Source organism: Protopterus annectens, chromosome 4.part0, assembly GCF_019279795.1.
Source record: "Protopterus annectens isolate FY-2018-M chromosome 4.part0, PAN1.0, whole genome shotgun sequence".
In the NCBI taxonomy this organism is placed as follows: Eukaryota; Metazoa; Chordata; order Ceratodontiformes; family Protopteridae; genus Protopterus; species Protopterus annectens.
The window spans coordinates 1,435,281,891-1,435,309,862 of record NC_056733.1 but is presented as its reverse complement, the minus strand read 5'-3'; the positions used below and the strand labels follow the sequence as shown (position 1 = coordinate 1,435,309,862).

At 41.8% G+C, this 27,972-nt stretch overlaps 1 protein-coding gene across 1 annotated transcript in view; it reads right to left on the bottom strand.

The window, feature by feature from the left end:
* LOC122799895 (E3 ubiquitin-protein ligase RNF14-like) overlaps nt 1-27,972 on the bottom strand; it is a 513,500-nt gene that overhangs the window by 418,617 nt on the left and 66,911 nt on the right. The window lies entirely within an intron of this gene.

The window sequence follows — 27,972 nt, the reverse complement described above, 5'->3', positions numbered from 1 at the left end:
TAATTCAAAGTGGAAAGGGATAATGATGAAAGATGGGGAAGCTCAAGAAATGTGAGGCTATGATTTTGGATACAGATCCTTAAGGAGAATAACAATAATCATGCAGAATATTACATTTATAAAGTATCTGAAAGTATTCCAAGAACTAAGTTAACACAGGAACGGAGACATGAGATTCTGCCAATAAGGATTACTGCAATTAAGGATGCAGACAATGGGTAAGAGGGGGCTGGAATTTATTGGAAAAAAAGCTGGCAAAATAATTAGAAAGGGAAAGGCAATAGAATTGGAAGAGGCCAAAAATGTATTTGGACTACAGGACAGAGATTGCCCTCCCTTTCAAGGATTGATATCAGTGCATAGGCAAAGAGAAATAAATAGGGGGATCCTAAGTAAAATACTAGCACTGGAAGAGATTTAGTAGAATCTAGAACAGTGTTAAAAAAGGAATAATTAGTAGAGCATACAAAATATTAAATGATAACTATAAGAATCAATAAAAGGAGGTTAGAAAGGATTGGGAAGAGAAAAGATTTAGGATCTTTGCTTGGAAGTGTTTACATAGTTATTTTTATACCACAAGTAGACTCAAAGAATTTTCCTCAGGTAGACAGAAAATGTTGGAGGTGTGATGGAGAAGAAATAGGTAACTGGGAACATATTTTCTGGGAGTGTAATGAGTTCGCAGACTTTAAAGAGTCCCTTCAGACTGCTCTGTCAGAGAATCTGGACGTACAACTTGGTGTAACTAAGGAAATATTTTTTGAGCTATGATAAAGAATCAGAATTGCCTAGACTTAGTAGGCCTTGCTGAGTCTATTTATGGTAGTTGCCAGAAAAGCAATTACTAGAAAATGAAATTCAAAGTCTAAACCAACTGTAAAGATTGGGTGAAGATAGGTGAAGGCTGTCAGCCTAGCCAGATAGAATTTTGAAGATAATTCTATCATCTGTAAATATTAATGTAAACCACAGGCTTGTTGTCTTAAATGGAAAAAAATACTGTTACATGTGGAACTGCAAAAATGTAACAACAGTGCACTCTGCCGTAAGGAAGTTAAGTCAAGCATTTTATGACTGTTTTTGATATTTAAAGTCGGCTCTGGCCTGTCTAGGTAAAGGAATTCTTACTATTGTTTTAAGGCCAGAGTAATGGCCAGAATTTGCATTCATAAATGTCCTTAATGGCTTTGCTTCCTGACCTGGTGTGAGCTCATTAAAGAATGTAGCCTGTTAGCCAGGAACCCCAGGAAAGTGTTAAGAATGATGTCATTTTTGCAGCTGAAAGCCCTCCAGGTGTAGCATCTCTAAGCCACTGAGGACCTGATCACTTTGCCCCCCCCCCCCCACTTGTGTGAGCAAGGAATCCTCTCACTCTAGCTAAAAGCAAAATAAAACTCTAACCAGCAATCATCCAAAAATAGACAGCAGCCCCAGGTTTAACTCCAGGAATCTTGTTGTTGCCACTTGTGCAGTAGCCACTGATGACCTGATCGCTTTGGGCCCCCCCACCCCACTTGTGTGAGCAAGGAATCCTCTTACTCCAGCTAAAAGCAAAGAAAACTCTAACCAGCAATCATCCAAAAATAGACTGCAGCCCCAGGCTTAACTCCAGGAACCTTGTTGTTGCCGCTTGTGTAGTGTAGGTGCCAGCTTTTATGACTACTGTTATGCCTTGCTAAAATCTGTTACAGTCAGCTAGAGTGCGTACCCCAGGGGCAACAGCTGAAAACCTTCTTCCTCTTAGCCCACCCCCCTTTCATCCATTTCACTGTTGATAATTTGTTGTATGCTAAGGTATGTAGCCCCTCTCAATAGTCATAGCCTTCAGTCCCTCCTCCTCAATACTTGTTCTTCACTAAACACCAAACAGAGGTGCAAAGTCCTCAGCTGCTTTTATCTTTAGCTACATTGTGTGCAGCAAACAATGAACAAAGGGGAATATAAATATAAAAGAGAACAAAATCTGCCATTGCAGACTAGTAAGCAGCATACAACTTCTACCTGTGGTGTACTCCTACACATAGTTTTTCTTGGAGATACCTTCCAGTCCTTGAACAAGGATGCCTGTATGTTTACCTTATTTCCTTGGCTGTCCTTTGATAATTAGCTAGGTTTAGCAGAGTGCCTTGGATTCTCCCCTGCTACTTTAAATTCCAATTGATGGGGGTGGGGGAAGGGAGGGAAACCAAGTGATTGCTCAGGTACAACACACCAAAGGTTTTAAAAACCCTGGATGCCATATTTGCTCTAATTGCAGCTGAAAGCCCTCCAGGTGTAGCATCTCTAGTAAGTGTCCCTGGACTAGCTGATTAGCTAAGTTCTATCTGGAAGGTGTAGCCTCGCTCTGTTCGCTTCGCTCTCCTCCCACCCCATATCATTACCTTTATACCTATCCATACAACTACACCCCCTCACTTCCTCCTAAATCCCCCACCCCTCTACTTCCTGTTCTCATACAACTTCCCTTCTTTGCTCCTCCCACACTTACCTACTATCCACTATCAAAGACTACTATACCTTACTCCCACCTCTTCCTCTCATCCTCTGTTCTACATCCCCATAAAGTGACATGTCTCTTACAACTCAAACTATACTCTTACCTTCACTACTCCTTATACTCTATCACCTCACCTCCTATCACTCACAATTACCTACTCCCTATTTCCATCCCTCAAACACCACTCTTAACTCAAGTACTACACCACAACCCTATCTACTAATTTGTCCCTCCATCCTTCCCCCCACCACTCCCATTCCTAAAATAAAAATATTTCCCCCTTCCCTTTAAAACAAAAAAAGTCTACTTACTCAAATTAAAACCCCATTACAAACCTCTACTTCTATCTGGTGACATTCATCCTAACCCAGACACTACCCTGTACAACAACCCTCCTGTATCTAAACCTGCCAACCCCTCCAACCCACAAAAACAAGTACAATTCTGCTCTATCAATGTCAGGAGCCTTGTAAAAGAACTCCATGTTTAGATAGCTAACTATACTCCTGACACAGTTACCCTAACTGAAACATGGTTAAAACAACACCATCTGGACTGTGAAATCATCTCTTCTGGCTATAATATCCTTAGATTAGATCGACTCAAAAGAAAAGGAAGAGGAGTTTCCATACTCTACTCCAACTGTCTCTCCCAAATCAGTCCCACATTAGACATACCCTCCTTCTCACCAGCTGAACTCCTACTGACCAACTTCAAACTTAACAGTTTCAACACCATAACTATCGCAGCAATCTATATTCCCCCTGATGATAATATTAACATACTTGAGAACATCCTATCTCACCTCTCACATACCATCCACAATGAAATAATTATACTGGGAGATATAAATATTGATTGCCTTACAATACAAGCTCCCAACACTACTTCCTGTATAAACCTACATGGGTTTGAGCAGCTAATCACAACCCCAACCTACATTAATAAATCTCACCTATCTAGCTCTCTTCTTGACTGGATATTGGTCTCCCATCTTCAAAACTATCATAACTCCCACACCCTTCCAAATGCCCTCAGGGACCACTGCCCTACAACAGTTACCAGACATATTCCCCACCCTTACCAAACCTAACAAATTTATTACCACCCACTCACTTTCTCATTTCTGTCCTAACTCCTTTATTCACCAACTCTCCAAAATTAACTGGTCTTACCTCACCACTCTTCCTTTAGATGAAGATGTCCACTCCTTCAACACTACATTCCTAAACATTCTTAACTCCCTTGCTCCTCTTCGCACAATTAGATTCAAATCTAATACTGCTCCCTGGCTCACTAAATCTACTAGAACCTCATGAAAGACCGGGATATGATTTGGAAAATGTGGACTAAAACTAGGACCCCTTCTCTTCTTCAGAAATATAAAGAACCCAGAAATAAAATTTTTTAAAAAATCATCCATTATGACAAAATAAACTCCTATGCCAATCCTCCCTCTACTCTTAAATCAGACCCAAAGAAATTCTGGAGCTCTATTAAACAGACTCTTCATCCAGGAAACCCTTCCTCTCCTAAGCCATGTCCCAATGCAACACCTGAAGACATAGCCAACAAATTTAACAATCATTTTATAAACTCAATAACCTCCATAATAAATCCCCCCCCCAGAAACAACACTAGCACCCCCACAAATTCTATACCTCTTCCAAACCCTCCTAACTCCTTCGCTCTAAAGCAGTATCAACTAACTATGTAAAGTCATTACTCTCTAAACTTAAACCTTGCTCCCCATCTGTTGACAAGCTACCCTCTTACTTCCTGCAGATTCCCTTTGAACCTCTTGCCTATCCTGTATCCATCTTAATCAACCGATCCATTTCTGAATCCTATGTCCCCACTGTAAGGAAGAATTTCTTTACTCTACCTATTCACAAAGGGGGCAACTCCTCAGACATATCCAACTTCAGACCGATTGCCATACTCTCTCCACTCTTAAAAATCCTAGAGAAATGCATTCACAAGCAGGTAATGCATTACCTTCACCAGGAAAACATTCTCACACCCACACAGCATGGTTTCCATCCCAAGCATTGTACAACTACTGCACTCATATCATTCATCAACATAGTCTCCCTAACTTGTGACAACAATAAACTTGTCTCATGCCTATTCCTTGATCTTTCTAAAGCCTTTGACACTGTCTGTCACCCACTCCTTCTAGATAAACTCACTAACTTACATTTCTTTCCCCCTACTATCTCCTGGTTCTCCAGCTATCTCTCTACCTGCCAGCAATCATTTAAATGGCTCTCAGCACTATCCTCCCCTCTCACTGTACAAATGGGAGTCCCCCAAGGGTCCATACTTGGACCACTACTCTAATAACTTGCTCTACTCCTCTTGTCCCCAGTCATATCTTGTGCAATATGCTGATGGCTCAACTGTTATAACCACTGCTGACAACCCAACTGACCTCCACTCAACTACCCAGGCATCCTCCCACACCACTGAGGCTTGACTTAGTGATAAACTAATACTTAATCCAAAAAAACTAAGCTCCTACTCTTCCTCCCTAAGAACATCACCACACTCAAAAGTACATTTATCATCTTATGCTGCAACAACACTATCATCTCAGCTGAATCTAGTACTAAATTGCTAGGTGTTACAATAGATGATCAGCTTAAGTTTGATCTCCATATTACTAACTCTGTAAAAAGAACTCATCAGAAACTTGGATGCCTTTTCCGTAGCAAGAAATACTTAACTAACACTGCCCAAATAACTCTCTCCCAGGCTTTATTACTCCCAACACTCCTGTACAGCTGCCACATATTCACAAACCTAAATTCTACACTTATTTCCAAGCTTGAAACTACCTATAATAAGATCGCCAGATTTGCAGCTAACCAAACTTACAAGCCACACCACTGCTTAGCACTACAGCAACTAGATTGGCTAGAATTCCCTCTGCTGCTCCAACTATACCAACTACAAATTATCCACTCTATCCTCTATCTACCCACCTTCTGCCCCAGTCTCTCCACTATCATATCCAAATATTCCCCTGCTAGGATGCTACGCAGCTCAAATCAAGAATTATTAGACATCTACAAACCCAAAACCAAAATAGGCTGCCTTCTCTAAAACTATAACCCAGCTACATCCTGGAACCAACTCTAGTTGGAAATAAAATCCCTCCAGCATAGCAAAAGTTTCAAATTAGCCACAAGGAAATACCTAAAAACAAAGTGGTCTTGCCACTGTAGCCAACCACCCTGAAACCACCATCCTTTCACCACCTCAATCTTAATGCCCTGCCTCTTCTACCTCTTCCCTTCCTCTATCTCCAACCACTCTCAATTCTTACAGTCTCAAAACAACCTACCTGTCTAGTCTGTCTCCTGTGCTCTACCTCCCCTACATCTCCTACTAGCCATTCTTACTTTCCTTTCTTGTTTCCAAATTCCTGTACAATTAGATCCTACCCACTTTAAATAAGCATCTGTCTAACTATTAACTCATTTTGCTCTAAGCAGCTTAAATAATATTGTAACTAGTCACATTTTCTTCTGCTAATTGTTTAAAACCTTGTTTGTAATAACTCATATACTTGTCTGCCAATTGTTAAAACTCTGTATAACTGAATTGCCTGAGGAGCTTTTTTTCTCTTCAGGTCTCTGCTTGTAAGATCCTATAGCTGATTGTTACTACTATGTTATTAAAATTTAATCAATTGTTTTTTAGTCCTGAGGAGAGTTTCTCCCTGCATCTCTGCTGAAAATGAGCCAAAAGCTCAGCCAGACTAACCCGGTTAACAAATGTAAAATAACTAAATAAAATAAAAATAAAATCTGAACCAGGAATGTGATTTTAAAAACAGAGAGAATCAGAGAGCATTAAGATTTTTTGTCTTGACCATCCAACTGACCAGCACTGTCTTGCTCTATATGCAAGTTTATCTTAGACTTGTGTTTTCTCGTTTATCTTAGACTTGTGTTTTCTCTTAAAATATCTAGAAACTAGAAAGATTAGACTAAGTGTTTTTCTATGATGTCAGAACTGTAGTACTGAAATATTTTAAGTATTTCTCTGTGATCTCTGAACTCTTGACTAGCACTGTGTAGTAAAAAGTATTGTCTTTTGTTTTGACCATTTGTTATTAAATATTTTAAACCCTTTCAACTGTGACTGTTTTTGTAGTGATAATTTAAGCTCTTTAGAGTACTTATATGCCTTTGGTAAAATTGTACAAAGCCACTCCAATAGCTTTAGCCATGGGCTATACTACCAATTGGATAATAATATTGCACAGTAATAACTGGACACCATTTTAAGGGCCTTTGGGTAGCTGATAAATATTAGTGGGTGGTGGCAGCTGGTACTACCGTATAGTCTGGGAAAAAGGGGCACAGCTGGAGAGCCTGTGCCAGCCTTCCCCAGGAGTGTCTGTGTGGTTGTATAAACTCTTCTCAAAGTGTGTATGTGTCAGCTACTTTGGCAGGGACATGAAGCACTGGTTGGACAGAGAGGGTGCTGGAGGTTTTAGCTTGCCCACTAGGCTGAGATCTGGACCCTATAGCTGTGCCAGTGGGGAGTCTTATTGGGGACCTGGAAAGCAAGGGAGCAACCAGCCCCAGACTGACATTGATCTCTGTGTGCTCTTAAGGGAAATTGCACTTTACTGTGTGTATTTGTTATCCTTTCCTCCTATATGAGATGCCCCTCACTGGTGTTAGTGGTGAGGATTGAGGCTCCTTGATTGCTGGGCCAGGGCACAGGCATCACATATTAATTGTTTGGCAGTGGTGGGATATCCACACCACATATTAATTGGTTGGCAAATACTAATTGGCTTGTGATGTGGATAGAGTGAATTCATGTAGCTTGTGTACAGTGAGCTTTGAATGTGTTTTGTACTCTTCAGATCACAATTGTTTTATTTCTTTTGTTAGCTTAGTTAGTCAGGGTGAGCAGGCAGAATGTCAGCAGAAGAGTATGGAAAGCTGACAAGGAGCCAGCTGGCTGAGATGTGCCAGGCTAGGGGACTGGTGCATGGAAACTTGACTAAGGCAGACCTGATTGCAGCCTTGGTTATAGCTGCATCATTAAACAGCAACCAGGAGGACAATCAGACTGGCAGTGGAGATATAATACCTTTGGAGAATGGACAGCTCAACCTTTCTGCAGAGGACTTAAAAATCCATATGCAGCTAAAGAGACTTGAGTTGGAGGCCAGGTGTTTGGAGATAGAAGCCGAGGTAAAGGAGCGGCAGATGAGGCATGAGAGGGAAATGCTGACTCTTTGCCAGAGTCATGGAGGTAATGGGGAAAGGAGCAACTGCACCTAGTAAATTTCTTCCGCAATTTAAAGAGGGGGATAATTTTGATAGTTTCATTCATATGTTTGAGAGGGTATGCAAACAGTATAGTGTTGACCAAAGGCTCTGGCTATGGTTCCTGACCCCCTTACTCTATGGTAAAGCTGTAATTGTTTTGTTAAAAAATGTCTGACGTTGCATTTTCTGATTATACTCCTGTTAAAAATCATTTGTTAGAATTGTTTAAACTAACACCTGAAACATATAGGAAAAAGTTTTGTGAGCATAGATGCAAGGCAGATGAAAGTGTGTGTGAATATCTTGCTGAACTGAGCACTTATTTCCATAAGTGGGTGAGTGGATGTCAGGTCACCACCTTTGAAGGGCTGGCAGACTTTTTGATGAGGGAACAATCCCTTAGCACTTTGCCTGAGGACACGAGGATCTGGTTAGCTGACAGACAATGTGCTACTTCAGATGAGTTGAGGAAGAAGGGAGACCTATACCTGGCAGGCAGGGCAGCCCTGCACAGGAAGGGGGCCCCCAGTACTGCTCATGGGTCTAAAGGAACCCATGGTGGGCAGTACAGACTGCCCCAACAGAATCTGCCAGTAGCGGGGGAAGCCACTAGTCCAGGTACACGTCCAGGAGCTAGGGTTAAATGTTTTGAATGCAACCAGTGGGGCCATGTGGCATACAGGTGTCCAGTGAGGCAAGGTGGGGAACAAAAGGTGAGGGAGTCAGTAAGTGGGAAAGACAAAATGCCAATAGTAGGTTGTCTTAAGACAACAAGGGTACCAAACTACCATCCTGCAGATGTCCTGATAGGGAAGGATTTGGATGAGGCAGTACCATGTGTTTGTGCAGTTACACACAGTCAGGCTAGGAGACAAGCATGTGGGTCTGGCAGCCTTGGGGAGACCCAGACAGACTGCATACTTGCAGCCAGAACTGGTGATGTGGTTACTTCAGGGAGAGATCTACCCAGTAGCAGTGAGACTGAAGGTGAGCCACAGCTGCTTGTGAGCACTGATGTTCCCTGGGACAGAGTGACTGCAAAGGTAGAGGTGAGTAGTAGTACCCAGGCTGACAGTGAGGCACCACTGTCAGAGGATGCCAGACTTCCTGTGGAAGGGGAGCTGGGAAGTGCTACAAGGAGAGAGTTAAGACAAGCTCAGCTCTCAGACCCTACATTGCAAGGCCTGAGGCAGGTAGCTAGGGAGGCACCTAATTCTCAAGGAAAGGGGGAATCTGTATACTGGGACAAAGGGTTACTATACAGAGGGTGGACCCTTGACAGAGGGCTAGAAGGTGAGAAAGTTCAGCAGTTGGTAGTGCCTAGAGCCTACCATCTGGTGTTTCTAGCCATAGCCCATGATATTCCCTTTGCAGGTCATAGGGGCATAAAACGTACAAAGATACGTATTATGCAGAAGTTCTATTGGCCTGGAATTTCCAGAAATGTAACAGGGTACTGCAGGACCTGTGAGCAGTGCCAAAAGGTAGGCAAGGCAGGAGACAAGGTGAGAGCTCCTTTGATGCCTTTACCTGTGATTGTGGAGCCATTTCAGAGGGTAGCGATGGATATTGTGGGTCCTCTGATTACCCCAAGTTCCACAGGGAAAAAGTATATCCTAGTGGTAGTGGATTATGTTACACGATACCCTGAGGCAGTGGCTCTGTCCTCCATTGAGGCAGAGAAGGTGGCAAATGATTTGTTAGAGATTTTCAGCAGGGTAGGTTTCCCAAAAGAAATACTGACTGACAGAGTTGCCAATTTCATGTCAGACCTGCTGGCTTGTCTGTGGAAGTCCTGTGGGCTGAAGCACATGAAGACCACCCCCTACCATCCCCAGACTACAGGTCTTGTTGAGAGGTTAAACTCTACAATCAAGTCCATGCTACTGGCATTTGCAGATCAGTTTAAGAGGGAGTGGGACAAATATTTCCCCCATCTGTTGTTTGCTTACATAGAGATTCCCCAGGAATCCACACGTTTTTCACACTTTGAGTTGCTGTATGGGCATAGGATGAGGGGACCTCTAGATTTAATTTCAGATGAGTGGGAAGGTGAGTGGGAGTCTCACATGGAGTCTGTTGTGGCATACGTCCTAAACCTCAGGACAAGGCTCAGGGAACTCAAGGACTTGGGCCATGAGAACCTGGCAGAAGCCCAACAACAGAAAAAGGTGTGGTATGGCAGGAATGCTTGAGCGAGAGAGTATGCTGTGGGGCAGCAGGTAATGGTTCTCCTTCCTGTCAGACACAACAAGCTGCAAGCAGCTTGACAGGGACCCTACAAGATAAGTGATGTTAACTACATGGTGGAACTGCTAGGCAGAAGGCAGAGGCAAAAATTGTACCATGTTAACATGATGAAAGCTTACCATGATAGGGAGACCCTCGTGCTGAGCATTTACAGTGGATTACAGGAGGAGTCTGAGGGAGATCTGGGGACTGATCTCCTCAGTGAGGCACGGGCTGACACCTCAGTGTAAAGGGTAGTAATGTCCCATCAGCTATCTCCTACCCAGGTTCGAAAAATCCGAGTAGTGTTGCAGGAATTTGGGGACATATTCACTGGGAAACCAGGGTGCACCCACCTGGGGCAGCACCAGGTGGATACAGGACCCCAAAGGCCTATTAGGCAGGCCCCTTATAGAGTACCTGATAGAGCCAAACAGACTCTGAGGGAGGAGGTACAGGAGATGTTGGAACTAGGGGTGATTCAAGAGTCCAACAGTCTCTGGCCTCCCCAGTAGTGCTGGTGCCAAGGAAGGATGGCAGCACCAGGTTATGTGTGGACTACAAGAAATTAAATAGTCACACAGAGTCAGATGCTTACCCCATGCCTAGGACAGATGAGGCCCTAGAGCAGCTGGGTAGGACTAAGCATCTTACAACCATTGATCTTAACAAGGGTTACTGGCATGTGCACTTGACTCCCACTGCTAGAGAGGTCAGCCTTTGTGACTCCTCTTGGCTTGTATGAGTTCACAAAGATGCCCTGTGGGATGAAGAATGCCATAGCAACTTTCCGGAGGCTGGTAGATCATATCCTGGCAGGAATAGGAGGGTTTGCCCTTGCTTACCTAGATGATATTGCCATCTACAGCCATTCCTGGCCAGAGCACCTTCAGCATGTCCAGGAGGTGCTGGGCAGACTACAGAGGGCAGGGTTGACCATTAAGCTGAGCAAATGTCAGGTGGGTATGGCAGAGGTCTCCTACCTAGGACATAGAGTGGGGAGTGGTAAGATAAGACCAGAACCTGCCAAAGTGGAAGCCATTCAGGCATGGCCTGCACCGGTTACCAAAAAGCAGGTGAGGGCATTTTTAGGGATAGCAGGGTACTACAGAAAGTTTGTCCCCAGTTATAGTGCCATAGCTGCTCCCCTCACAGACATGACAAGGAAGAACTGGCTAGATAAGGTAGTGTGGACCCCAGCATGTGAGCAAGCATTCCAGAAGCTTAAAGAATCTTTGGGAGGACCCCCTGTGTTAGCCAGTCCAGATTACAGCAAATAATTTGTTGGCAGGTGGATGCTTCGAACCATGGGGTGGAGGCTGTACTTAGCCAGATTTCTTCCAGAGGGAGAAGAGCACCCAGTAGTTTATCTCAGTCGTACGCTCCAACCCAGGGAGGAATGCTATGCAGCTGTAGGAAAGGAATGTCTATCCATAGTGTGGGCACTGCAGAAACTTCAGCCTTATCTGTATGGAAGGAAATTCACTGTTATGACAGATCACAACCCCGTAACATGGTTAAATAGAGCCAGCCAGCAAAATGCTAAGTTGCCAAGATGGAGCCTAGGGTTGCAAGCATATGATATGTCAGTGCAGCACAGCAGTGGGATTAGCAATGCCAATGCAGATGGGCTCTCAAGACAGGGAATAGAGTAAGGTATACTCAGACCTAACCCTCTCAAGCAGCGTTTCTCAAGGGTCACTTGAAAAACTAGTTTGAGTTCTCCGGGGTGGGGGGGGGAGATAAGTGAAGGCTGCCAGCCTAGCCAGACAGAATTTTGAAGATAATTCTGTCATCTGTAAATATTAATGTAAACCACAGTCTTAAATGGAAACAAATGCTGTTACATGTGGAACTGCAAAAATGTAACAACAGTGTACTCTGCTGTAAGGAAGTTAAGTCAAGCATTTTATGACTGTCTTTGATATTTAAAGTCGGCTCCGGCCTGTATAGGTGAAGGAATTCTTGCTATTCTTTTAAGGCCAGAGTAATGGCCAGAATTTGCATGCATAAATGTCCTTAATGGCTTTGCTTCCTGACCTGGTGTAAGCTTACTAAGGAATGTAGCCTGTTAGCCTGGGAACCCCAGGAAAGCATGAAGAATGATGTAATGAGAACCAGGAATGTGATTTTAAAAACAGAGAGAATTAGAGAGCATTAAGCATTTTTGTCATGACCATCCAACTAACCAGCACTGTCTTACTCTATATGTAAGTTTATCTTAGACTTGCGTTTTTCTTAGAAATAGCTAGAAACTAGAAATATTAGACTGTTTTTCTGTGATGGCAGAACTGTACTACTGAATTATTTTAAGTATTTCTCTGTGATCTCTGAACTTTTGACTAGCACTGTGTAGTAAACAGTATTGTCTTGTGTTTTGACTATTTGTTATTAAATATTTTTAAGCCCTTTCAACTGTGGCTCTATTTGTAGAGATAATTTAAGCTCTTTAGAGTACTTGTATGCCTTTGGTAAAATTGTACAAAGCCACTCCAATAGCTTTAACCATGGGCTATACCACAAATTGGATAATAATATTGCACAGTAATAATTGGATACCCTTTTAAAGGCCTTTGGGCAGCTGATAAATATTAGTGGATGCTGGCCGCTGGTACTACCGTATAGTCTGGGGAAAGGGGGCACAGCTGGAGAGCCTGTGCCAGCCTTCCCCAGGAGTATCTGTACAGTTGTACAAACTCTTCTCAAAGTGTGTGTGTGTGTGTGTGTGTGTGTGTGTGTGTGTGTGTGTGTGTGTGTGTGTGTGTGTGCGTGTCAGCTACTTGTGCAGGGACACAAGGCACTGGTTGGACAGAGAGGTTGCTGGAGGTTTTAGCTTGCCCACTAGGCTGAGATCTGGACCCTATAGCTGTGCCAGTGGGGAGTTTTACTGGGGACCTGGAGAGCAAGGGAGCGACCAGCCTCGGACTGACTGTGATCTCTGTGTGCTCTTAAGAGAAATTGCACTTTACTGTGTGTATTTGTTATCCTTTCCTCCTATATGAGGCACCCCTCCCTGGTGTTAGTAGTGAGGATTGAGGCTCCTTGATGGCTGGGCCAGGGCACGGGCGTCACACCAACTTTACTAGAAGTAGTGAATATAGTAACAGAAATAAACAATTAGAATTGGGATCTTTAGTAAAGGGTAGGAGCAAATTACATAGAAAAAAATGGGAATTGTGGGAACAATACATGCAGGGGAGAAGTGAGGTTTAAAAGAAGGCAAGATTTGAATGAGCTATGTAATGTTTGGTTGACAATGACTGGATAGGTTATAAGTGAGGTGAACATGGTTTGTGATGTATAATGTTTGCAACTAAAATGATGTCAATATAGTTTGTTTTCGTTTATATAAATGTGTGATTGGCTATGTCATAAGGTATAACTTAATAAAGATGCTTCTTGTTTAAAAAAATACATTTGGCAATCCCTATAGCAACCAACAGAGTTAACAAAAGTGTTTACAGCTTGCAAAAATGTATAGACTTAGAAACAAAATATGAACAGTCATAGATGATTAGTAAAACAATGACTGACAAGCCAGATAAACATTCAGCCACAGGCAAAAATTAAACAAAAGCAAGAAACCTTTCAAGTTTTTTTTCCTGAAGAGCAATTAAACTGATGTAAAATTCTGTTTAGCATCTTCCTATTACAAAACAATAAACAAAACACTAACAATCCCTCCAGAGACATTGAAAGAACAGATATATCAGAATAATGACACTGTTAAGTCAGTGCTGACATAGGACAACATATAGTGAGGGTGTGTTGTGGAAAGAAGTAAACATTGGTTGTGAAACTTTAAATTAGCCTAGAAGCACTCATTAGGGCATTGTTTCAGTATAAGAAATATCAAAATAATATCAATCGCCTACTCACTAATGCACAGACATTAGTAGTACACAGAAGATCACACTAGTACTTTTGGCTAACATCAAAGATTGAAACAATATTAATTTCATGAATTTTAATAATATCCTGACTTAGGGTTGGGGTCGTTTCCAGCCATGGTATTAGAAAATCAAAACACTTGGACAAATTAAGCTGACTGGAAGATATGTATTTTATCAGTTTCTGGGATGAGTTGTCCTTTACGTAAGCTGCTTTAAATAGTGTCAGCACTTTTTGAAAGACCCAATCCCAGACATCAGTTCCCTTTCACTATGAAGCTGACTGGCATCACAGTAAATTGGGATGAGAATGTCTAAACATTATTGACATCATTTACAAGCTTAATAGCTTGAGAATTATGCTATAAAATGGAGGGTTACAATCAGTAACATTTCTGTCTTCATTATATAAGGGACAAAGCATTGAGTATATGGACAATTCTAAAAAACATTACTGAGATATTTCTATGGTATGCATTTATGACATCAAGAATGAAACTAGAAAGATCATTACACATTACTTAATAACACCAAGAGATTGTCAACATAATACCCTTAGCCCCAAGTCCCTTGACACCTTTCTTTAATAACTATATACTATATACTAAATACACTCTGTCCCTTAACACTGCTCTTTAATGATTATACAGTGAATACACTATGTCCCTTGACACTGCTCTTTAATGATTGCGTGCTATCACTACATCCCTTGACACTGCTCTTTAATGATTGTGTGCTATCACTATGTCCCTTGACACTGCTCTTTAATGATTGTGTGCTATCACTATGTCCCTTGACACTGCTCTTTAATGATTGTGTGCTATCACTATGTCCCTTGACACTGCTCTTTAATGTTAATAGACAAAACTGTTAAAATAAATTAAAATATAATAGACAATAGACAAAGCAGTCAAAGTGAAATAAAACAAATAAATAACATCTAACAAATATATAACAGTGCAACTATTGGCCATGCTGCCTCACAATATTTGGTTCTCCAGTTCAGTTTCCTGCTGGGGTATTTTCTTTGCACAGTTTGTATGTCGTCCCTGTGTCTGTGAGTTTTCACTGGCATCTCTAGTTTCTTCAGACATCCCAAACTCCTGCTACCGATAGTAGTAATTTAAAGAATCACCAGTTAACCTATGTGTGAGTGCCTGCATGTCCTGTAATGAACTGGGGTCCCATATAGGACCACTTCACTGCTTTGTACTCATGACCTGGTAAAGGATAAAGGGGGTATCAGAAAAACAAAAGAATAAAACATTAATCACATTCTAGAAGAAATAACACCTGATCAAAAGTATTCGTACTTAAACCTACTATATTGATTTTTCATTTAGCAGCTACTGCATAGCTCATTGTACAACAGCTTTTTAACATATATTAAATATTCTTAACCTTATTTTAATTGGTTTATGTCATGTGGTCTTCAATGTCAGGTATAGTTTGTGTATAACTTAACAAGCAGGTTATCTATATTTAAGATATATACAGTGCAACAAAACTGCAGAATCTTGCTTGCCACTTGACCATTGTTATTCCTACTACCCACATACACTACAAGTAAATTATGAAACAAAGTAGCAACAATAGTGTTATGCAGTACTTAGTGATAATTCTGTTATGTAAGGAATTATATATAATTTTTCAGAAAGAATTAAGTTGCATGTTGCAGGAAGCTGGATCCCAGTACTTCCTGCTTAGAATCCCAAACTTCACCAAGCTGTCTCCAATAAAAGTTATTAATTCCGATGAAGAATGTATTTTATGGATTCATACTACTACTCTAGTTAACAAACAGCGAGAAATCAGGCATCTGTTGAGATTTTCCTTTAAAAAATAATATGCAAAGGCATTTTATACTATTACTTTTCTGCTGTAATTATTCTATCATCATTTAAAGTGAGATTACAAGCAGGCAAATTATGTTTTCCTATTAGAAAGGGCTGTCCTTTTTTTAATCTAAATTATATACCCCAACCTAAAAATAAAACATGATTCAATTAGCTCTCTCTCTCTGTTTCCTTCCTACATGCCATTATGTAGTCTCTCGGCCGGATTCACGAAGGCTTGCACGGAGTCTAAGAGTAGTGTAAGACAACAAACAGCCAATATGTCTGCCGAGCGATCCAGCAACAGCCGGCAGGGGCGTGCATGAGAGCTCCTAAAACTACTCTTGCACAGACAGTGTTATGTTATGCAAATTACCTCATTTGCTGCTGAAAGCTATGCAAATGAGGTAAATTTGCGATCCAGGAAACCTGTCTGTGGAAGAGTAGAATTATTTGCAGAAATGTACTCCGTTGGTAACGGAGTACCATTCTGCAAATAGCAAAACAGAGCTATGACAGCTCCAAATAAAGGATGCATCCAGTTGAGGAAGCATGCCAATGGCCAAATATAAGGCCATTGGCATTTTTATCATTTGAAAATTAATAAAAATCAAATTTTTTACCCTTGATCTCCGATGTTTAAGCGTAGCGCAGCACAAACGTGCGGCACTTTAAAAAACAGAAAATAAATAAAAAATAGGCAAAAATAGGCATTCTTATTAAAAATATTATTCTGCCATGCAGATGAATGGCAGGCTGAAGACAACATGGCTACTGAGTAGTGGTTGCTAAGGGGGGAAGCTCAGTTTGAGAGATGTAACCAAGCATTAGTAGGCAATCCTATGCAAATGAGGATAAGGATAGTGAATCCCAATTTTCCCTGGCATGTGAGCCATGTCCCTAGAGTCTAAGTGTAGGAGTAGGGGAGTAGTAGAGTAGAAGATAGGTGACATAATGAGGGGGTATGTATGAAAGACTGTAAGCTTATTGGAGCAGAGTGGCTTGTGTTTGCTGTGAGTTACTCAGGATTGGAAGAGGCGTGTCTACAGTTGTCCTAGCTGAAACCCAGAAACCGAAGGTGTACGCTGTGGATATCACTGAAATGTCTTGCAAATGTGCTTACACCGTGTGTGCACCTGTAAACCTGCCTAAGCCTGTGTACACGCGTATGCACCCATCTAAGTCTGTGTAAGCCTGTCTAAGCCTGTGTGCGTGGATGTGCACCCGCCTAAGCCTGTGTAAGCCTGTGTGCGCGCGTGTGCACTCGTGTGCGTGTGTTTGCGCTTGTTTGCGTGGCGCTGCCCCTTGTGGAAACAAAAGGGGAAAAGGAAGGAAAAGAAGTAGTAGGAAGTTAACCAAGGAGAACTAGCAGAGCTGCCAGGTGAAATAAATCAGAATCAGCCAATTACACAGGCAGTACACTAGCCCAGCCCAGCACTTAAAACTCTGCAAACAACATTCCCCCATGTTTTTCTCAAAAATACTGCAACACTGCAGTATACAAAGAGAGTGAAAACTTAAAAAGCTTAACTCAGACAAAAAAATGTTAGGGGCTGCCATTGCTATTATAAGCCAACATGTGCAAGATGCTGAGGGTGGTGCCATTGCGAATGCTGCTGAGCAACCAACAGTGAGGAGATGGAGAAGAGTGTACAGACCCAGGGTAAACTACCAAGGGGGCTACATGAGCTGGAGATAGTGGAGCACTATAGAGTGAACAGAGACCTCCTGCAGCAAATTGTTGAGCTGTGCAGGCCACAATTCACAGACAGAGCCAACAGAGGGTAACCCATCCCAGTGGAAACCAAGGTATGTGTTGGCCTAAGAATACTAGCAACAGGTACCTTCCAGAGACCAACTGGTGATATGATGGGGATTTCACAGGCATCAGCATCCAGGGTACTGCACCAGTTCCTGAATGCCATGTCAGCACATGTCGGTGATCATGTATATTTCCCCAATTCCCATGAGGCATTGGCCAGCAATATGTGTCTCTTCCAGCAAATAGCAGAATACCCTGAGGTAGTGGGTGCAATTGACTGCATGCACATACACATCAAAGCACCAGCCGGTGAGTGGGGTAGGACCTTCATCAACCATAAGGGCTTCCCCTCCATCAACTGCCAGGTTGTGTGCGATGCCCAGGGCATAATACTGAATGTGTGTGCTGGCTGCCCTGGAAGATACCACGATTCCCATATCTGGCATCTGACACAGCTGTACCAGACATTTGCCAATGGGGACATCCCTGACAATCACCTAGTGGGGGATGCTGGATATGCACTGGAGCTGTGGCTGATGACACCCATCAGAAATGCACACACACCTGAACAAGAACTCCATAATGAGGCACATGCACAAACACAAAATGTAAAAATGTAGACAAACTTTAGAAAACTGAAAAAACAGAGTGCGACCAAGTCCAATAAGCCAAAGCCTTAACGCAATTTAATATTCAACTTTTAAAAAGATAGCGTTTTCGCTACTAAAACCATGTAGCTTCATCAGAGGCAAACAAACACAGAAAAAGGCGCCAAACCAAATTTATATTACTGGCTGCCTAATTAAAATCAGCTGAAGCATGTTACATCATTTCATAACGTAGCAGCAATATCAACAAGTGCTTTTAACTAAAGCACAATATGTCAGTAACTGTAACATAATCAAACAAGTTTTAAAAACCTTTTACACATACACACCTTAATAAAAAGTGAATTAATACACAATAAGAATATAATAAAAAAATATACATGTTATAAAAATTCTTAAACAATAATTTTATTTTTATATAAAAAAATCTGTTAAAGAATTTAACTAAAATTCATAAAGAATAATTTAATTCATTGCCCAAGGCATTTAGATTTATGTATAGATAAACCCAATTATGTATGTATATAGAAAACATACTATATGTCACAGATAAATTCTAACCTGGACTGTGCATTAAATATGGGACCAGGAGAAAGGTACCAATATAAAGGGTCTAGGAAAAGGAATTAGGGGATAAAGTAAAACCAAACTATGGATAACATAACTAATCAGCGGAGGTAGGATCTATATTTCAATACCGGCGAAATATTACAGCTCTCGTTTAAGCCAGGTATGTTAAATGCATCTAATTTGAGCTGCCATTGCAGTTCTAAAATTTCTAAAAGTAAAGAAGTGGGGCCTCCCCTGATAGATTTGTATTTACAATCAATCCCCATAAACACGAAGCTGTGTCCTAAATTGGAAGAAACATGCTTCGCAAGAGCATTTTCACATTTGTTATTCCTTATTGCATATATATGCTGATATATGCGATCCCTGAATTTTCTGTCCGTCTTTCCAACATAGAAAGACGGACAGCAGACACAGAGAGCGACATATATAACGGATTTTGTGTTACAGTCAATTCTACTGTTTATCCAATATTTGTTGTTTCGAATAACAAATGAGCTCCCTGTACGCAAGACATGACACCAATTGCATGTCCCACAAGTAAAACATCCTTTTGTTTTTTGAAAAGTTTTAGCTACACTTGATGTTTGCAGTAGTTCCTTAATATTTTGCCCTCTTCTAAATGTAATCTTTGGTTTATCACCTAGTTTTTCAACCAAAAGTGAATTATTGGTGATAAAATACCAATTTTTATAGATGATGTCTGATATTTCTTTGGAACTTAATGAAAAAACTGTGGAAAAGGACAAAGAAAAATCCCTTCTAGGTTCCTCAATACATGTGACAGGTGAAATGTCTAAATTTACCCCTTCTGTTAATGTATCTTGCTGGATCACCGTAACAGGTCCTTTATCAGAAATAAGGGGAGAAAAAGTACCATTCATTCTTTTGTTGGTAACTTCCAAGATCGCTTCATCAATAGTTGAAAGAGGGTAACCCCTGTCTAAGAAGAATTTTTTAAGTAACAAACACTCTTCCTCAAACTCTTTTAATTCACTACAAATCCTGACTGCTCTTATTAATTGCCCTTTAACAATAGCTTTTTTCAATTTGTATGGATGAGCACTTGTGTAGTGTAGGAATGAGTTAATGTAAGTTTCCTTACGGAAAATGGATGAAGTGAACCTATTATTCGTTGTATCCTTCTTTAACTTGACATCTAAGTAGTCTATCTCATGGTTATCAAATTTAGAAGTAAACCTTAGAAATGTCGTGGTACTATTAAAATATTCCACCAAAAGACGTGCCTCTTCTTCGTTACCCTTGAACAGAATAAAAATGTCGTCAAGGTATCTTGTGTAAAAACTTATCTTGCTTTTACATAATGGGTTGTTTAGAACGAAATTCCTCTCCCAGTGTGCCATGAACAAGTTAGCAACAATGGCACCGCAAGGAGACCCCATGGCAACGCCTTGTTTCTGGATAAAGAAATCTTTACCAAATACAAAGAAATTAGATGATAACACTATATCCAGTAATTCTGTGATGTTATTAATGACTTCCCTTGGTGTTTTAAATTCAGACAGTAGTAACTCCAGCCACTCTATAGCCTCCAAATGGGGTATAGAAGTATATAAGTCTACAACGTCGACTGTGACGAAGTTAAATTCACTGTCATAAGGTACATTATTGATGTTCTCTAAGAAACTCCATGAGTCCCTACAAATACTTGGAATATATTCCAAGTATTTATTTAACAGGGAATCAATGTATTTGGCTGCTGGGTAGGAGATGGAGGACCTTCCGTCTACCAATGCCCTCATGGGTGGGTCCCCAAGACAAACACAAAATGTAATCGACCGTGTGTTTTGGATGCTTAAGTCACGGTTGCGGTGCCTGGACACATCTGGTGGAGCCTTGCAGTACTCACCAACTACATGTACCCAAATTGTCATGGTATGTGCCATGCTACACAATATGATCCTGCGAAAACAGCTGCAGCAGGAACAGCATGGGGCAGGGCCAAACAGCCCCCCCCCCACCATTGCCAAGGCCATCACAGGCAGAGCGTAACTCGGAGGAGGAACAACCTGAGCCTGCCCCAGTAGGCAGAAGGAGGTATGCCCAGTATGCCTTGGCCTTGGCAAAGAGGCAACGCATAGCACATACACTGGCCCAGTAGGAACCCTGGAAATTATACCTTTCTCCAACTCACACATATAATAAAAGGGATGCCTAACTTGACACTACCTGTTTTCAAATATGTATAGGGAGTGTACTATGTGCATCCGACATAGGCAGCCCTACAGCACCACCTGAGGCATGACTGCCATGTTTTAAGCAATATAAAGCAGTGCTAAGCAGCTTTTACCACCGTTTAGCATATTTAAGCACAACTGCGCAAAGCTGCACACCGCGTAAACTTGCACAACATTGAGCAACGTTGGGCAATGTTGGGCAAAGTCAGGCAAAGTCGAGCAAAGTCGGGTAAACATGCTCACACCTGCTTTACTGTTCCTTAACCAGTCAGGTCTGCCCAGCAGGAAAATAAAAATCAGTGACAGGGCTCGAACTCAGGATACTGTGCACTATAGTCACAGTACTAAACCACTAAGCCATGACTGCATTTCACTGGCACAGACACAGCAGGACAACTGTAGACTAACGCAAACACAAACAAATGCTGTAGCATGCCCTCTGAACTTCACCCCAGGCCTATGCAGACAGATAGCAGGCCAGGCAGTGTGATGTGGGTTGGGTAGGCTATGAAGTCACAAACTAATATACTTGAAATTGGAAGCTAAGATATGTAGTACAGTAGTATGCCTCAAGCCAGTACGATAGGCAACAGTACAGACTGAAATGGAGTACCTGACATAGCAGTGCAGGCCTAGCAAATGTGTATAAGTGTCAGGTGAACCCCTCATCCTATGTACACCCACAGTAACAATCAGGTGTGCCTCCCGGGTAGAAATGTACAAATAATAGCTGTCGCCCCTGTATGTAGAAATGTTGATAAGCCTATGCAAAGTGACTCATGGAAGCCCTGCAGGCACAGCGTGCTTCCTGTCGATGTACAACACAAAGGTGAGCCCTGAAGTAAAAAACAACATGATTTTTCACACACATATAGTATATATGTCCATACTGGGCATGCTCACACACAAACAAATTTAGCAAATTTCAGTCAGCAACATACTGAAAGGTCATACTGGGCATGCTCACACACAAATAAACGAAGCAAATGTCAGTCAACAACATACTGAAAGGTCATAGGGCATGCTCACGCACTTAGGCCATTTCTGAGTACAGCAGTGGGCCACACATATCTAGCAGTTGCAGTTCTTACCCCAGAAACTTGTCACTATTCACCAATCCTGCCTTGCGCACACAGTGATATGAACACAGACCCATATAATATATTGGACTCCTGTCATAATCAAACTATGTACTACAAGTACTTAAGTTGTTCAAAGAAAGTGAAAATTCAAAGAAGATCAATAAACTCTGATCAGTATCACCAATAAACAATGAGCACTCCTAACATTATCCAATCCATGTTCTGGCAAAAATATTGTCAAAGAGTCCATAGAGAACCATGAAGCTTTCTTTCGCTATGTCATAAATATCAATGAATATCAATATCAATAAAGAGCATTAGTGGCCTGAAATACATGCCATACACAGACCGTCTCAAAATGCTCCAGTTGTACTCTCTCACATATCGCCTACTCAGAGGTAATCTCCGCCTAACATACAAAGCTATGTCAAACACAGAGCTGTTGAACATGCTCCACGTAAAACACTCACAATCCCTCTGCTCTTCGGCCACAAAACCCAGAGTGAAATACAAAAGGAAGGGATGTATCCATTTACCTTATGGATATCCACACCTTCAGGTTACTGGCACAGCATGAGGCCTTGGAGATCATGCAAATGCAACTAACATTGGGCAAAGCTGCTTATCAGAATGTAGCCTGCTACAGATCACCTACCTTGTCTCAGGAATCTCACTCAGTATTCCTGAGAACAGTGTAAAATATAAAGGTCCTACTAAACACCATTATATGAGGAGATTACAACTACCCAAACATTGAGTGGGAGAATTACTCGTGTACAATGTCCTTTGCCAATGTTTCCTAGAGTTTAAAAACTCAAACGCCCTGGAACAGCTGGTCACCACGCCCACTAGAGGTGACAACATACTGGACCTGATCATCACCAACATGGGGTACCAGTGTTCCACAACAGAGATAAACCCCTTGCTGGTAATATCAGATCATAAAGTAATCACACTGGACATCCACATCTCACCCACCCCCAGTCAAGTAAACCACTGTGAAGACATTTTCAAAAGCAAATTGCATACTTCCCAAGACCAAAGTGGAAAGTTCCAAAGCCCCCTTGCTATAGGATAATGCTATACAATCTGCCGAATCATTTACAAGTGCATTCTATGAGCATCTATAGGGATGCATGGATCGAGACATCCCAAATAAAACCAAGATGGATTCCTCCAAAAATAAGAAACCAATCTGGTGGTCGCTGCCCATAAATAAGCTATACAACAGAAGGAGGAAACGAACACATGATAGAGCAAACTTCACAAAAGGAAAGGCATCACTGATCATTATTAGGAAGAAACAATGATCGGTCATAAAATAATCCAAGGCCAGTTTCTAAAGACAAATTGCCAAGGAATGTAAGAATAACAACCACAAAGCCGGCATTAGCTATACCAAACATTTAGGTGGCAACTTCCAAATATGCTGTCAGCTACTGCAAAATGGCAAGAAATACACTGAACCAACATACATTGCCCACATCCTGGGGGACAAGTTCAGTGCAAACCCCCCCATTACCCCCAAAAGGCCCTGTGTCCATCCCAGAAGAATGCAGAGCCCCAGACTTCATGGACATGCAGGTAAAAACAGCCCTCTCCAAAGCTAAGAACACAGCATCAATGGGACTGGATGGTGTACCAGGCTGCATCTTACACCAGCCCAAAAAGGAACTACACCCTCACCTACATTCACTGTCCAGACTCAACCTTACCACAGGCTATGTACCCAAAGAATGGCATAGAGCAACAGTCATCCAGCTCCACAAAGGGGGTGCCACAAAAGAACCTGGAAACCATTGCCCTACAGGCCTACTCAGCCTGGTCTGCAAAGCTATGGAGCAAATTATCATGGAACCCATAAACAGAGACATTGGGGACCTCCAGACACTGGACTCTACCCAACTTGGCTTTGTTAAAGGCAGATCCTGCCTCCTAAACCTAGTTGACTTATTTGAAACAGTTACCAAGGACATAGATGGAGGTGAAAGTAATCCACACAGCCCACCTGGACCTCTCTAAGGCCTTTCAACACCATTCCCCACTCTGTCATCATGGACAAGCTTACCAGCTTGAACATTAACAGGTATGTCACAGGATGGGTGGCCAACTGGCTCACAGATCAAACACACATGTTCGGAGTTGCAGGTGCCATGTCCGACTCTAAACAAGTCACAAATGGCATCCCACAGGTCTTGGTCCTGGGACACCAGCTGTTCAGTAGATACTGCTCAGAGGTACAGGCAAGCACGGCAGGAGTATGGCTGAACAAGTTTGCAGATGACTGCTAACTGTGGTCCATAATCGACTCTACGGCTGACACAGACATCCTGCAGAAGGGTCTTACAGAGACAGATACCTGTTGTCAAAACAATGCCCTCAAGCAGAATGCCAAAGAATGCATAGTCATCCCCTTTGGATAAAACAAAGTGCACACAAATTACCACATAGGTGGTAATCCAGTATGTACGGAGAAAGTAATTATGGCCCTGGGGACCCAGGTAGATAGTAAACTCTCTTTCAATGATCACGTGGTCAAAGTGTTTAGAAATTCCTTCTATGTAGCCCACCTAATGTCACCTAATGTAACCCACTTTGTCTAGTCTGATGATGTCACCATCCTACAAATATACCCGTGAAAAGGAGAACTCCCAGTAATGTGTATAGCACATTGTGTAAATGCGTACTCCTCTAGTATCATAAAGTACTTAGGTAGGGGCTTGAATCTTGCATTTGACAACTGCATGAGTGTGTGTGTGTGTGTGTGTGTGTGTGTGTGTGTGTGTGTGTGTGTGTGTGTGTGTGTGTTTGTGTGTGGTCTTCTTGGAGAGGAGCAACCTTTTTGGAGACTACTAAAACACCTTAAAAGTGGTATACTTATCTTTGTCAAGTCTGATGATGTCACCATCCTACAAATATACCTGTGGAAAGGAGAACTCCCAGTAATGTGTATAGCACGTCGTGTTAATGTGTACTGCTCTAATATCAGAAAGTAGTTAGGTAGGGGTTTGAATCCTGCACTTGGTGAGTGTGTGTGTGTGTGTGTGCCGCTGTTGGTCAATGTGTTGTGGGTTTTGCTTTTACTACTGTATGATATATCACAATGACAACAGTATGTGCATTGCACATGTCAGGTAGCTGTGTGGCAAATACATATACGTACATGTGACCTCAATTATTTCATAGGTGGGAACCCTGCTTTCTCCATGAACACATCTGTTATCTTTGCCAGAGTGTGCTGCCACATCCGTATGCTTGTGACAAGCCCAGCCAGTGCAGTGATCCCTGGCCTAGGTTATCCGTGTCACACACACTCATTGCGGCTTCTATTGAATAGTGTGAGTGAGGGTTTATGCCTGAGGTATATTTCAGACCTGTTCAAATGCAGCAAAGTCTGTCAATGATGGCTATTCATTATAGGTGTACAACAACCTTTGTGGATATGCATGCAGACCCCTTATTGCTTATGTGATCCGAGGGATTTCAAAATACCTTTGGAAATGTGATTACCAAAGGAGAGATGATGTAACACTTGGCTGTATGTACACATCGGTACCTGTGTTCTCAGCCCATGTAGCTTTAGCAGGCCTCACTGGCTGCAACACTGCAAACATAACAAATCACACCCACAGCGGTTAACCACCGCATGTCATATACCAGCACTGTATGCTGTCTTGTTTGCCACACACTACAACCTACATACAAATATGCACATAACAACCTTCACCAACATATATATGTCCACCCTTCACATACAGTTGCAGTATGTCCCTTGCTCTATGCACATGTACAGATGTTAATATATCTGACATATATATATATCTCCGTGTGTGTGCATTACACACACAAGGTCCACACTGTTATATGTCCCTGGACCTCATGGCTGACCTGTTGGGCCTTGCTGCAACATGAACAGGTGTCACATGTGAGCACACAGTAATATTAGAGGGTGTGTATATAGCTACAAATGCTAGATTAGCATACTAGCCTGGTACAGCAGTTGCCAATGCTAAGCTACACGTTAATATGACTATCATGTATGTGTTACTCTGTCACATCCATGTTTATATAGCTGTTTACGCTACTCCCCCAAACAGCCATTGTCCACACTACTGTACAGAACACAGCTAACATGGATCAGATGTTTTACATTTAATGCTGAGCTACATATGTCACAGTTATGTCCCCCTACACACAGCTACACACTGATTTGTCCATGGCAGTAGTTATGCTGGACATCTGTGCATAGATACATACTGCTGCCACATATGGATGTTTCAAAGTATGTAGAGTACTCTTCAAAAACATCTACTACATGCCAGTAAATACATATCTGTTACATACCTTTCCTTTGTATGTGGTGGTATTATTAATTTCCGTGTTCCTTTTGCTTTTGAGTTTGCTTTTGCTGTTAATGTCTCTCTCTCTCTCTCTCACTGTCTACAATGGAGTGATTGCGTGTGTGGGCAGCAAGTACAGCCTGCTTTTATAGGTATTTGCACATGTGCATGTGATGGCCTCTGCACCAATTGGTGGCCACCATTTGGTAATTGCATGCAGCCTGCTGTGTGGTAATTGCAGTACTCACTGTCATAGCAACCCAATGCTATAAACTGCTAAGTCAGGTAGGCGTAGCCCTTTCAGCTTTCCAAAGTGGGGCTCATACTTGTTTGCTGTGGACACCGTTGTTTAAGTCAGAAGGTTGGTATAGTTCTTACATCTGAAGCTAGGGGTGTAGCCAGTGATTTAAATGTTGTACTCAGACCTGAATGTTGCCACTTCCAGTACACACTTGTCAGTGTAGAATTGTATTCACCCCTGCAAATGCTAACACAAGATACATGGGAGTATGTAGTTTACTTTCTACTTATACAATTAACTGCCATACAAAAGTAGTTATTGAGATGTATTCTTTTGCACATGAACTGGTTGTGAACTGCTATACTGTGAATATTAATGTACTCACTTCTGAACAGTTTGTGCTTTTTTAGTGTTGACAGCACAGGCTTCTCATGAAAACTGGACAATTCCAGTAGTGAGTATGCCTACCTACATCCTTGGTAGACCCTGAACACACAGGGATATTGTACATTTGGGTAGGGATGCAGACATACAGAGAGCATTATGTATTATTGTGTGAATGTTATCTTGCTGGACTTAAAGGGTTGCTGTGTACCTGTTAGTTTATCAAGGCAAATAGTCTGTCTGCATAGCTCCCAACTGTGGACATATCCAGATGGTAGCCAGGTGTTAGCCTGTTATTCTTTGTCTGTGCAATGCACAGGTCTTTTCAGCACTGGTACAATGGCATTGTTACAGTCAGCTGCTACCAGTACATGGCTACATCCTTTGGTATTTCAGTGTTGTACTCCTACATAAGGGTATGCTTGTGGAACTCCTTCCAAAGCTATTTGCACAGTGTGTAACAGCAGAAAAGCTGATATGCCTGTGTGTTTCTGCCTCTGCCAGGCCTCTGATACACTCAGGTACATATTTGAACAGAGTCAGGGAAAGGTAGGTAAAAGTGAGGTACACCTTCAAAATAACAGAGACAGTAAGTGGAGACTTCGAGAGAACCAGTGCATATGGATTACTACACCTTTTCTGAAGTACAAGTGGTGTCTAACTCTTATTATTGTCATTATTCATTAAGTGTAATACCCCACCTTTCTGCCTAACGTCAGTACTTTTCAGAGGGATTCAGAGGGACACAGCTAACATATGTTTCAAAATCAGGGACATCCATGAAAAGTAGTCACAGTTGGGATGTATGTCCTCTGCCCTAATCAGATATGCCACTGTTTGTCCTGCTATGATACTGTGTGTGGGTTGTAAAGTGCTGCTGTGACATTATTTCCTGCTAGAATGGCTGGTTCTCTTATCACAGTCATGTAATGCAATTCCACAACAACTGCTGGTAAAGTTCCACAGAACAAGTTTTGTGTTACGGCATTCCTATTTTTCCTTTACATTCACTCATTCTGATGCAAGATATATT